This window comes from Vulpes lagopus, chromosome 6, assembly GCF_018345385.1.
Source record: "Vulpes lagopus strain Blue_001 chromosome 6, ASM1834538v1, whole genome shotgun sequence".
Classification (NCBI taxonomy): Eukaryota; Metazoa; Chordata; class Mammalia; order Carnivora; family Canidae; genus Vulpes; species Vulpes lagopus.
Genome location: NC_054829.1, coordinates 20,872,438 through 20,885,323, shown reverse-complemented (window position 1 = coordinate 20,885,323; position 12,886 = coordinate 20,872,438). Strand labels below are relative to the sequence as shown.

The following is a 12,886-nucleotide window of genomic DNA, read 5'->3' as shown; positions in this document are numbered from 1 at the left end:
CTGTATTTTAGCCCAGCATCGACAAGATGCCTCCCATGAAATGCTTGTGGACAAGATGGAGAAAATATGACTGGATAAAAGTTCAATCAGGTGGCTCAGTAATCTATTTAATAAATGCACTTGCTAAATGACAACAGATTGATATAAGTGCAGAAAGGGTCTCTTATGTAATGTAATTTTCAAATCCGTTTTGTTTAATGTCTTGTAATAAGTGATCACTCTAATAACAATAGTAACACCTAACTTTTACTGAGTTCTTACATTGGTCCAAATGACACCAGGTTATGTGTGCTTTCTTATTCGACCTCCTCAAAACTTTAAAGATAGACGTTAATATTACCTCCATTTTAATTAGCAATAATCGTGCCTCAGATAAACCTCATTGGCTACAATACTGCCACTGCACAAAGCTATTACCCCCATTGTAAATGAGGAAAAGAGACTTAGTGATTTTTGATTATAGTTAAACAGCAAAATAACCATGATGGCTTACTCCAACTGCTCTTTTTTAAATGTTGGAGAAATCTTAGAAATAAAAGGAAGACATGGATTCCAGCAACTGACAACAATAATAGAGATATCAAAAACCTTTGGAAAACTCCAGGGCTATTTTTGGCTAGCAAATCTAGAAAATAAAGACTGGGACAGAGATGGATGTTTCATGCTGTTTGCTTGTGGTGCCTTAAGATGATCAGTGGTTGCCAACATAGTGGAAGAAACCTACAGAAGTGAATCAGATGCTGATTCAGATTTCAGAGGGCTAACAGTAGGATTATTCCAAAGCCCTGAATGAATGAGGAATTGATTAAAATAGGTACAGCTAACCACTTCTCAAGTATCCACTTCTCATTCTCTTCAAATCAAAACCTTCAAGGGTGTTAAACTATAAGGAAACTGCCTCCTTTTATTGGTTGTCCAAGATTTAGAAGATGAAACCATGACCAGAAGAATTGCATGGTAGAGTGACAGCAAATGAAAGCAGTAAACAGGGGTTTTCTACTATGAGGCATTTTCAACTCCTTACACTCATTAGGCTCTAACACAGTTTATTTTTTATTTATTCATTCATGAGAGACACAGAGAGAGAGGCAGAGACACAGGAAGAGGGAGAAGCAGGATCCCCGCAAGGAGCCTGCTATGGAACTCCATCCTAGAACCCCAGGGTCATGCCCTGAGCTGAAGGGAGACACTCAACCAGTGAGCCACCCAGGAGTCCCTAATACAGATGAAAGCTTGCCCTAAGTTCTTCTCCAACTCACACTAGCAATCAGAGTAGCTCATGCACCAAAGGAACATAAATTCCCAGGATAAAATAAACACAGAGCAATACGACTACCTCCAAAAGCACACAAGGAATTGGATTATGTGTATACCATCTCAAGTAAAAGTATTAGAAGAAAAATGAACCTGAATTTTATGATAGGAGATAAGGGAAAATATAATCATTATAAAACAAGAAAACAAAATCATTGAAGAAAGGCCTACTGGGAGTATTAGGCTAAAAAAATAATAAATTGATGTCTCTATCTGGGCATGATGTAATAAATGGAATTAATTTTTCCTTTTAATGGCGAACAATTAGAAAACCCAAATGAAAGTCATACTTACACTCTTATTAGACATTTGGCAACAGGCAGTGAAGAACTATGACATCTGAGAGAGGGGAAACAAATGATATGAGCTTGATGATTTCCTCAGATTTCTTCCATAAGGCATTTTTCAGACCATGGCAGGAAGAGCAAAATTGAATTGAGTTGAAAAGCAGAGACAGTTAGAATTTGTGTGCCAAATGGCTAGATATGAAGAATAGTTCCAGAAAATACAGAGGAGTCTACTTGACTCCTATTCTTTGCTGAATACTGAATTGAAGGTAAAACTCCATGAGTCCAGTCAAAGAACCACCATGATCAAAACAATTCCCAGAGCCCATATAAAGTATGAGACTTTTTAAATTTTGGCCCACTAAAGTGAAAAAAAACCTCACTGAAGATTCAGGTTATTTAGTATAGATTTCAAAATGGCATACTTTATTTGGAGGGCTAAACTAAACACGAGCAATAGCTCTCAAAGTATGATCTGTAGAACCCTGGGGAAACCTGAGACCCTTTCAAGGGGGCTGTGACATCAAAATCATTTTTATAATAATATTTATTTTGTAATAATATTTATTTTTAAATAAACATTTAAAATTTTAAATATTAATATTTTACACAAATATATATTTATTATTATTTTATAGTAATCATAAGACATTATTTTTCACTATATTGACATTTACACTAAAAGTGCAAAAGCAATTGTGGGTAAAGTTACTGATGATTTAGCAGTAGCACAAAGTTGTATTAATTAGTAATTATATTCTTCACCTCAATGCATGTGTAGTTAAAAAAAGGCAAGTTTTCAATTATACATGTTCTTGATGAAGCTGTTGAAGTAATTAATTTTGTTTAACCTCAACTCTTTACAGATATTTTTCTTATGCTAGGTGACAAAAGAAGATGTGCTCACATAGCACTTCTGTCATATACTCAAGTGTGGTGATTGCCTTAAGGAAGGCACTTGTGTAATAGCTTGAGTTACCAGGTGAACAAGCCACTTTTTTCATGGGACACAAAGTGGCAATGTGGAGTCTGAAGCCATATCAATGAACTTTTGTACTCTAAGAATAGCAGAGAACTTTTTCAAGCTATAGAGACTACAAAAACCTACAGCCAAAATCAACATCACACTGAATGGTAAAACATTGAATGTTTCCCCTCGAGAGCAGAAACAAGGTAAGAGAGCTCACTTTCTTCAGTTCTGCTCAACATTATAATGGAGGGCCTAGCCACTACAATAAGGTTAAAAGAAGAGGCAAAAATATAAGAAAAAAAAAACGGAATTGTTTCTATTTACAAAATAAATGATTATTCACATAGAAAATCACAGGAAACGTCCCAAATCTTTGCTAGAATAAATGTAGCAATGTCATAGGACACAAGTTTAACATACAAAAATCAATTATGTTTTTAAATATAATAAAAATTAAATCTGAAATATTAAAAATTATATTTTGTAGTGCCATAAAACATGACACAAATAAATTTGAAAACGGTACTTAAGACCTCTACACTGAATGCTATATAACACTATTGAAAAAAAATAAAGATGACCTAAGTAAATAAAGAGATATGTCATCTTCATGGATTATAAGATTCAATATCAAGGTTACAATTTGCCCCCAAATGACCTATTGATTTAATTCATTCCCAATAAAAATTCCAACAGCCATTTTTATAGAAACAGCCAAACTGATTCTAAACCTTGGTGGAAATTTAAAGAACACAGAATAACCAAAGCGTTTTTTTTTTTTTTTTTTAAAGAACACAGTTTGAGGACTTAAAGTATCTAATTCTAAGACTTAAATACATAATTACTAATCAACACCATTAAGCATTGGTTTTAAAAAAAGGCAGAGAAGTGCATAGATCTGTAAAACATAAAAAAAAAAAAATAGAATGCTCACAAGTGGGAACAATTGAGTTTCAACAAGAGTTTCAAGGCAATCTATGAAGAAAGGAAATTTCAACAAATAATTCTGGATAAACTATATACTTAAATAATAAAAAAGGGGGCACCTGGGCAGCTCACTGGGTTAAGCATATGATTCTTGGTTTCAGCTCAGGTCATGATTTCAGGGTCTTGAGATCGAGCCCCACACCTACTTCCTGCTCAGTAGTGAGTCTGCTTGAGATTCTCTTTCCCTCTCCCTCTGCCCTTCCTCTGCTCACACATGCTCTCTCTCAAATAAATAAATAATAAAAAGTAAATATTGACTCTTATTTTACATGATTCACAAAAATTAATTTGAAATTGATTATAGACCTAGCTGCAAAAATCTAAAACTACAAAATTTCTATAAAAAAGCATAAAAGATTTTTATAACCTTGTGGTATGCAAAATATTCTTAGATTAAAAATCAAAACCACAAACCATAAAAGAGTACTCTAAGCTTAATTCATCAAGATTTAAAACATTTGCAAAATTTTTTTAAAATATTTGCTCTTCTAAAGTACCAAGCCACAGAAAGAAAATACTTATAACACAAATATCAAAGTATTTGTAGTGGGATGCCTGGGTGGTTCAGCAGTTGAGCGTCTGCCTTTGGCTCAGGGTGTGATCCTGGGATCCGAGATTGAGTCCCACATCAGGCTCCCTACATGGATCCTGCTTCTCCCTCTGCGTGCGTCTCTGCCTCTCTCTCTCTTTCTCCTCTCTCTCTCTCTCTCTCTCTCTCTCTCATAAATAAATAAATAAAATCTTTAAAAAAAAGAATTCCCATAACTAAATAATTAGTCAAAAAATGTAATAGGAATATAAGCAAAATATATAAACATACTTCACAATATAAGATAGCTACATAGCCAAAAGTATGCATGGAAGAGACTTAACATCATTAGTAATCAGAGTAACCCAAGTTAAAACCACAGTATAAACTAGAACCAAAACTGTTAGAGGAAATGTAAAATGGTATAAAATATAAAATGGTATAACAGGTTGGTAGTTTCTTAAGAATTTAAACATAATTGTCATATGATCAAGGCATTCCACTCCCAAGAATTTACCCAACAGAAATAAAAAATATATTCACCAAAGAACTATTACACAAATATTTATAGATCTTTAATAGTCCCAAATTGGAACTACCCATATGTCCATCAATGGGTGGATGGATTAACCAAATGTGGCAATGGAATATTACCCACCAATAGAACGAAACTATTGATATACACAAGAACATGGATAAATCTCAAAATAATTATGCTAAGTGAAAGACATTCGACAAAAGAGTATGTTAGATATGATTTCATTCATATAAAATTCTAGAAAATGCAGACTAATTTATAGTGATGGTAAGCAGGTCAGTGATTGCTTGAAGAGTTAAGAGCAAGGAGGGATAGATTACAAACAGGCAGGAGGAAACCTGTGGGAGTGATAAAAAATCTATTACAGTTTTGCAGGTGTTTCCACATGTCAAAACTGATCAAAGTGTACTTCCTAAAGATTCAGAATTTATTGTCTTTTAATTGTACATTAATAAAGTTGTAACAAAAATTCAAAACATATTTTTCTCTCTTTCTACTGTAGTAGCCTAAAAACAATGACAAGTGCAGTAGTGCTGAGGATCCCTAACAGCCACAAAAGGAAATCAAAGTTTCTTGGGAAAATGATAGTTTCCAGGTCTGGAGCAGGAACGGCGAAAGTCAGGCATGGAACATAGTATCATCTCAAAGACTGAGGATGTTATCCAAGCCTATGAGGCTTTCTTTCGAAAAGAATCATGAGTTTTGAATTCATAATTACTCTAAAGAAAAACAAAACCCCTCAAGACTTTCTGTTTACTATCAATCTTTAGGAAATGAAGGGGGCTGGCATCACAGGGATACAATCAGCCAAACTCAGGCTCTTGGAAACAACCCGGTTTGCTCTACACAACAACACTTAAATAGTTAATTCATTCATTCATTTAATCAGGAGGAGGTGAAACAGCAATAATATATTCATTCCTATATTTTTATGTCATGAACATGGTTCTGCATTATTCTTTTTTTCACAAATGAAATTGTAATATATTTAAAATGTACACCATGGTAGTTTGATTTATGTATGTTCTGTGAAAAGATCCCAACCATTGAGTTAATTAACACATCCATTACTTCAGTATGTATGTATGTATGTATGTATGTATTTATTTATTTATTTATTTATTTTGGTGAGAACACTTAAGTTCTACTCTATTAGCAAATTATTTTCAATTATATAACATAGTACTGTCAAATACAGCTATTGTGTTATATATCAGATCCTCAGATCTTATTCATCTTAACTGGAAAGCTTATACCCTTTACCATCTTCTATTTTCCACATACTCACTTTTTTGTTCTGACAACCGCTTTTTTGCTCTCTGTTTCTTTAAGTTTGACTTTTTTCTTTTTTAGATTTCACATAGAAGTGATATCATGAAGTACCTATCTTTGTCCTTATGATTTATTTCACTTAATATAATACTCTACAGATTTATCCATGTTGTTGCAAATGGCAAATTTCTTTCTGTTTTGAGGCTGAATAACATTCCATTGTGTACATGTATATATATATGCAGAGAAACACCACATTTCCTTTATATATTCATCCACAAATGGGCATTTAAGTTGTTTCCAAATCCTGGTTACTGTAAATAAAGCTACATAAAACATGGGAGTACAGATAACCCTTCGCAGTAATGATTTTGTTTCCTTTGGATTTACACTCAGAAGCAGGATTGCTAGACCCCATGGTAGTTCTATTTTCAATTTCTTAAGGAACCTTCATATTGTTTTCCATAGTGGCTATACCAGTTTACACCCCCATCAACAATCCACATGTGTTCCCTTTCCTCTACATCCTTGACAGCATTTATTTTTTTCATAATGGATATCCTAACAGGTGTGATGTGAAATCTTATTGTTTTGATTTGCATTTCCCTGATGATACTGAATATTTTTTCATGTGTCTGTTGGCCTTTTGTAATTTGTATGTTTTCTTTAGAAACATTTCTATTCATGTCCTTTGCCTATTTTAAATTATTTCAATTAATCGATTCATTGATTGAGTTTTTGCTATTGAGTAGATGAGTTCCTTGTATATTTCAGATATTAACCTTTTATTGGAGATGTGGTTTGCAGATATATTTTCCCATTCCATACATTGCCTTTTTTTTTACTAATTTTAATATGAATATTTTCTCAGTTACCTGATGTGTAGAAGTCACTCAACTAGGTTCCAGATTTCTTTCAGAGACAATTGTTTCATATGTAGCTGTATATTCATTGTGTCCATGGGAAGAGGGAAATTCAGGAGCCTCCTATGCCACCATCTGTCTCTACCTCACAGTCTGTAACTGTATATTTAAAGAAACTTATCAACTAATCACAATGTATAGGGTGAGCCTTATTGGGATTCTGATTCAATAACAAAGTGACCAAAAAAAATATTTAGGGAAATGTAAACACTGGGTATTTGACAATATTGAGGAATTTCTGGGGTTTTTTATTGTATGATAGTGCCAATTTAAATATGCAGCAACTCTGCAAAAAAAAAAAAAAAGCAGAGTACAAATCACTTATTATATCAACCTACTAAAACATTTAAATATAAAATGCTATACTTATCGAGAATTTACCTTAGTAGTCCAGGAGAAGGATAAGTGTATGAAGGTATGTTTGAACAAAATTGGTCACAAATTAGTCACAATTCTATCTTAATTATGGATACATAGGACTCGTTATTCAATTATCTCTACTTTTGCATAGGTTTGAAATTTTCCTTATTATTAAAAAAGGAAAAAAAAGTTTTCCAAGTGTTATATAAAAAAATAAAATCAACAAAAATGCTGTTACCAAATATGCTTAGGAAATACTGTGCTAAACAAATTTGAATTTTTTTTTAACTGCAGAGTTTCTCAGTCTTTAAAATACTCTTGTACATGGGTAATCTCCAACAGGAGAAGGCCAGTGCAGTGTTTCCTAAGCCCATGTAAACACAGAATCCATTTCTCACACAATTCACAAGATGGGTGTTGCACTGCAGTCCCTTTTTGGGAAACTCATGGAATCTTGGGTCATATCAGCTCAAGCCAAATGCAAATGATGATCAGTGTGAGTGTTCTGGTATTTGCATTGACTACATAATACCAAGAAGCTTATGTTCAGTTTGGGGCTCTGAACTTCAAGAGATCAATCGGAATAATGAGGATAACTGAATCAAATAATCTTAGTAATCAGGAATAATTAAACTGGGGAGTAACATTAGGGACAACAGGATGAGTGTCTCTAAGGATTTGAGAGACATGGGAAAAGTTTAGATTGGTTCGGTAACCATAGAGGTTAAAATAAAAAATAATGGTCAAAAGTTAAAGCATTTAGTTAAGCAGAAAGATTTTACTAGTCAAGAAGAAGAGCTTTATGTAAGCAGAGCTGCCCAAAGATGGAATGAATTATCTTGACAGGTAATAAGTTTTTCATCACAGGTGGGATAATTTATCAGGACTTCGAGAACACTTTGCACAGAATATTAGTTAAGGTCTTCCAGAAGAAATTGCAGTGTTAAATAATCTCTAAGGTTCTTCTCCCTCCTCAAATTCTATGATTCTAAATGTATTTTGTTGATGTACCAATAATCTTAAAACTAAGAATCATTCCTCGAAGATTTGGAGTTCCCAGGGCTCCAAATTACCTTTCCTATCTTTGACCTCTCTTATATGTTTCAGAGTACTTCATATAGTGAAGAAGTTATTCTCTAAAAAGTTCTTTCTCCCTTAGGATCTCCTCTTTCTCTGCAATGTCATTGTGATCGATCACTGTATCATGACAAAAGAAAAGAAGTTTGAAAACAAAAGTCTGGATCCTGTACTGTGGACCTAACTGAAATGAACTGTCTGCATGACTTTCAGTAGGCCATGATGTATCTGTTAGTCTCAATATTTTCATCTACCAAATAGGATAGCCAAGATTATTTCTAAAGTGTCTTTCTACAATTAACTGAAATGCTATACAGAAAAATCTCCAAATTTCATCTACTAAAAGCCAAGGCAGGTAAGTTTTAATGAAAAGATAAGGGAAGTAATATTTACAAAGGACCAGACCAATTTTAGATATTGTACTCACACTGTGTGCTCATTTGAACCTCAGGAAAATAGAGAATTCCATGGCCTGTCAAAAGGTACCAACACAAAGTCATGGTGAGGTTAAGTAAATTGGTCAGGGTCACACAGCTAATAAAAAAAAAAATGCTCTTTCCATTATATCATATTGTGAAATTCTTCCAGCCTTGTTTGACAACACTGGCCTCCTGGATTCTAATGTTGACTGATTATAGAACATGCAGGCCACTCGTGTTCTGTCTTATTTGATTTTCCTCATTTTTATTGTTATTATTCTATTTATCATTAATTTATTATTATTATTACCTTCACTGTTATGATTAAGTATCTCTTGACAGAACTGGCTAGAAGGGGAGCCATGGTTTAACCAAAAATAAATGATATTTTGTCCATTTTGTGTTTACTATTTGAACTATTTGAAAGAAGAATGTTCTTTCAGGACCTAACACAACTTTCAGAAAGAGAGTTCTGCGGTATCTTTTTTTTAAAGGACATTTACTATCTTCACAGCTATATAGGCTTTTTTTTTTTCTTTTTTAAAAGTAAGTGTGAGCTGTTTAGAAGTACTTTATATCAGCCAATTCCCTTAATAATCTTGGGTGCCTGTCTAGCTGATTTATAAATGTGCAAATTTTCCAAGTTCTGTATTCCCTCACCTGATTGTTGCCAATAGCTATTTGGCAAGGTTTTCATTATATCCTAATAGTCCAAATTTGTTTGCTTCATTTTTCCTGTTAAAACTAGATTCAAAGAATGAGTTTGCTCTCTCAGCCATTTTAGAATCATCATCAATTTCATACCCATCCTCTCTGATTAGCAGCCTTAATTTCCCTCATCTCTCTATTTCCCTGGGCATATTTATAAAAGCCTTCTTTTGCACTCCACAACCCATTTTAGCACTAGTCATTTCACTACCTTTATCTTTTTCTATCAGGTTTTAACTGATGGGGAATAATTTTACTCCACGCTCTCGTTTTCAGTCATGTCAAGCAAGAATTTTGTTCTCTTGTCTCTCCTCTGTGATACAACATTGAATGTGTCATGCAATTAGCATTGCTGTTTTTCAGAACTGAAGCACTATCCTGATAATTTGGGCTCAAGCTCCACTTCTGCCTGAAATGTCTAGATAATTGCAGCCTAGGTGGGTGTTGTGGACTTTCTTTCTGCTTGAATTATCCAAATAATTGCTTTAATTCTTCACTTGGCTTTACATATAGAGATACAAACACAAAGAAAGCAGATCTAGAAAATGGAATAACCAAGGGGCTTTCTGTGAAGGACCCTTATTCTGCTCAAGGCTACAATCTTATTGCTACTCTTCTGAAAGTACTTGTCTTCAGGTCACCACTATGCACTTGCCTAGTATCCTTCTGTGCTGAGTATTCCTCCCTCTATGAACCACTGCTCAGCTGGCTGTGACTCCCATGGTTTCCCACAAAACCCAAGACACTTTCTTGGTTATCTTCAACAGATATCTTTGACTATTTATAATATTCAGAGAATATCAGAGATAAAAGGAGCCTAGAATATCAACCAACCTCCCTCCACTGCCACTACCATTTTACAGATGTAGTAACTGAGACCTGAAGGAATTAAGTGAGCACAGAAATGTTCATAGAAAATCAGTGCAGGGGCAGAACCAGATGCAAGTTAGAAGTTAACCATGGACCGAACAAAGCAGAATAAAACAAAACCCCAAACCGGTTTACTTAATTGTATTTTCTCTAAGTGCTTATGAAACAAAGCAGCAGTTTAGTTGTCTATAAAATTGGATATAGGGGAAAATGGCTGAGTGGCACCAGAGGTCCACTACCTCCTGTCATATCTCCACTTTTGCTGGGTAATACAGAGTAGAACAAAGAATAGGAGGAGTCTATGTATTTCCTACTCAACGAGGGTAAAAACAGGTGGCAAGAGCTATGTTTTTCATTCTTTCCACCTTCTCTGGAGGGCTGTTCAAGAAGCCAGCTCTTAAGTATCAGCTAAAATTCTGGAGCCGACACATGCCAATTGGGGAAAATACCAGGATCTAAATTCGGATTGGACATCAGTGATGAAGCGGAGTCCTTTTATAGCTGCTTCCCATAGTTATGCAAAGAGGAAAGTGGGCACAGTGGTCATAAGTTTAAGACTTTGAACACAGAATTTGTTTCTCCTCCTCACAGTTCTTTAGCTTCAGCAGAAGACTCCATCTTCTTGTCTCCTTTCTCATTTCCCACTCAGAGAAAGCTACTTTCATACCTTCTCCCCGAGGACTGTTATACATTCACAGGCATATGCATGGGTGTGCATGGGTGCGTCTGCACACTGTAAGTGTCAGAGCAAATGCTTGGATCTTTCCATCTTGCCCTTCAACTTGGAATCCCTATAGAAAGAATTGCTGACAGTGTACACTGCCCACCACTAGAGAGCAGCCAAAGCCAACATTTTCCTGGGCAAAAAAAACCTCTTTAACAAGTTATTTTCAAAGGAGTTAGGCTCTGTTGGTCTTCTCTTCTTCCCTTTCACCTTCTATCTTTCTTTGAGCAAAGCACCTCACCAGTCTCTTTCACAAGAGAACATTCTGTGTCTATTCATGTATTGTGGGAACAGGGAAAACTAATTCGGCCAGAGAAGCCTTTGTCAAAAACATTTCTTCTTGAAATCTCCATGCTTTTACCCCATCAGGTTAACCTAAGTGAATCATAAAATATTGAAAGTGAGGTAATTTTGCAGTAAAAAATCAGCTATCCTCATAAATCCATGAGGAAACAAAATCTGTTCTTGGTTGATTCTTTCCTAAGCCTCTCTAGAAGGATGGATAACACACCATCCTAAGTAAGGTCCTAAGCACACCTTTAGATGTCATTTATTGCTATGGAGAACATGATTTTTCCAACATAAGTGAAAATAGCAATTGTGCCTCACATAGTGTATCTTTCAAATTTCAGTAGGTCTGTGTCTACTGCATTTGGTTTACTTTAATGAACAATAAAAGAAAATTATTATTGGTTAGAAAATAATTATTATTGTCATTGCAGGAAGAATGCTCTAGTCTTCTACATTAGAAGGGAAAGAAGGTGAGAATGGACTTTTGGAACATAATATGGCTGAAGATTCAGGATCGTGGATCCTCAATTGAGTTTTAGATTTACACTTGAAACCTATCTCTTCCACTTGCCAGAGACTGATCTCAAACAAGTTACCTAAGCTCTTTCTTACCCTCAGTTGCTTCCTCTGTAAGGTAGGAGTCATAGCTGTTTTTATCAACTAGGACTGGATTAAAGGACACAATGTAAGTAATGTCTTTAATAAAAGATTAGCTATGATTGTTCAAAGTGCTTACCATGTGCCAGGTTCCCTGCTGATTTCTTTCTGCCTTCTTCTGCTACCACTTGATTTCAATATATCCTCTTTCAATTTTAATTTTGTTAAATATTCATTAAACATGTGTTACATTCCAGGTATAATTCTGATCCTCAGGAGGTTACAATGTAGTTTTAAAAAGAGATAAAGAAATATGAAAGAAGGAAATAACAAAGAAGACATGTCTTACAACATTTGATTCTAAAGGGAACACACAAGACAGAAGTTGTGTACTGTCAAAATTACCCTCAGGACTTTCAAGTGCCCATAAACTCTAGTTCTGTATATGTAAGATCTTTTTTAACTATTTATTATCTAGTGTTTCTTTATGGCCTAAATTAATTCTCGATATTGGTATCACCAACAACTTGCTGGACCACTTAAACAAGTGGAACACATCTCAGTTATGGCAGAGAACTCTTAGTTCTATTCCTACATTCTTTCCAGGGGATTCACAGACAGACATTGACTCTTTGGGGTTTGACTGCATTAATTACCTATTCATATAGATGATGCAATAGCATCATTGCCAAATGCCTTGAGTTGGATATTGTAACTGATGTCTTGAGCAATGTGACTTCACTATAAATGCTAAATGGAAGTTTTCAGTCCACAAGTTGCTGGAGCACAAAATACAGTTTAAATAATTGTCACTGATGGCATTTAAAAAAAGGACATATAGAAGATACAATTGGTCTTGAATGATGAATTGGATTTTTGTAAATAGAGAAAGAGGTTAGGGAAGAATAGGAGGGCATACAAGACTGAGGGAAGAGCTTGACAAGGGCAGTGAGAGAAAGAACAGTGGCACTTATGGGTTAAGTCCTATGTGAACTAGTTAAGATACCTTGACTCCTTTAA

General features: G+C 34.7%; 1 pseudogene; it reads right to left on the bottom strand.

Moving 5' to 3' along the window:
- Positions 1–210: 210 nt before the first annotated feature.
- Positions 211–412, bottom strand: LOC121494125 (annotated as a pseudogene).
- Between the last annotated feature and the right edge of the window lie 12,474 nt (positions 413–12,886).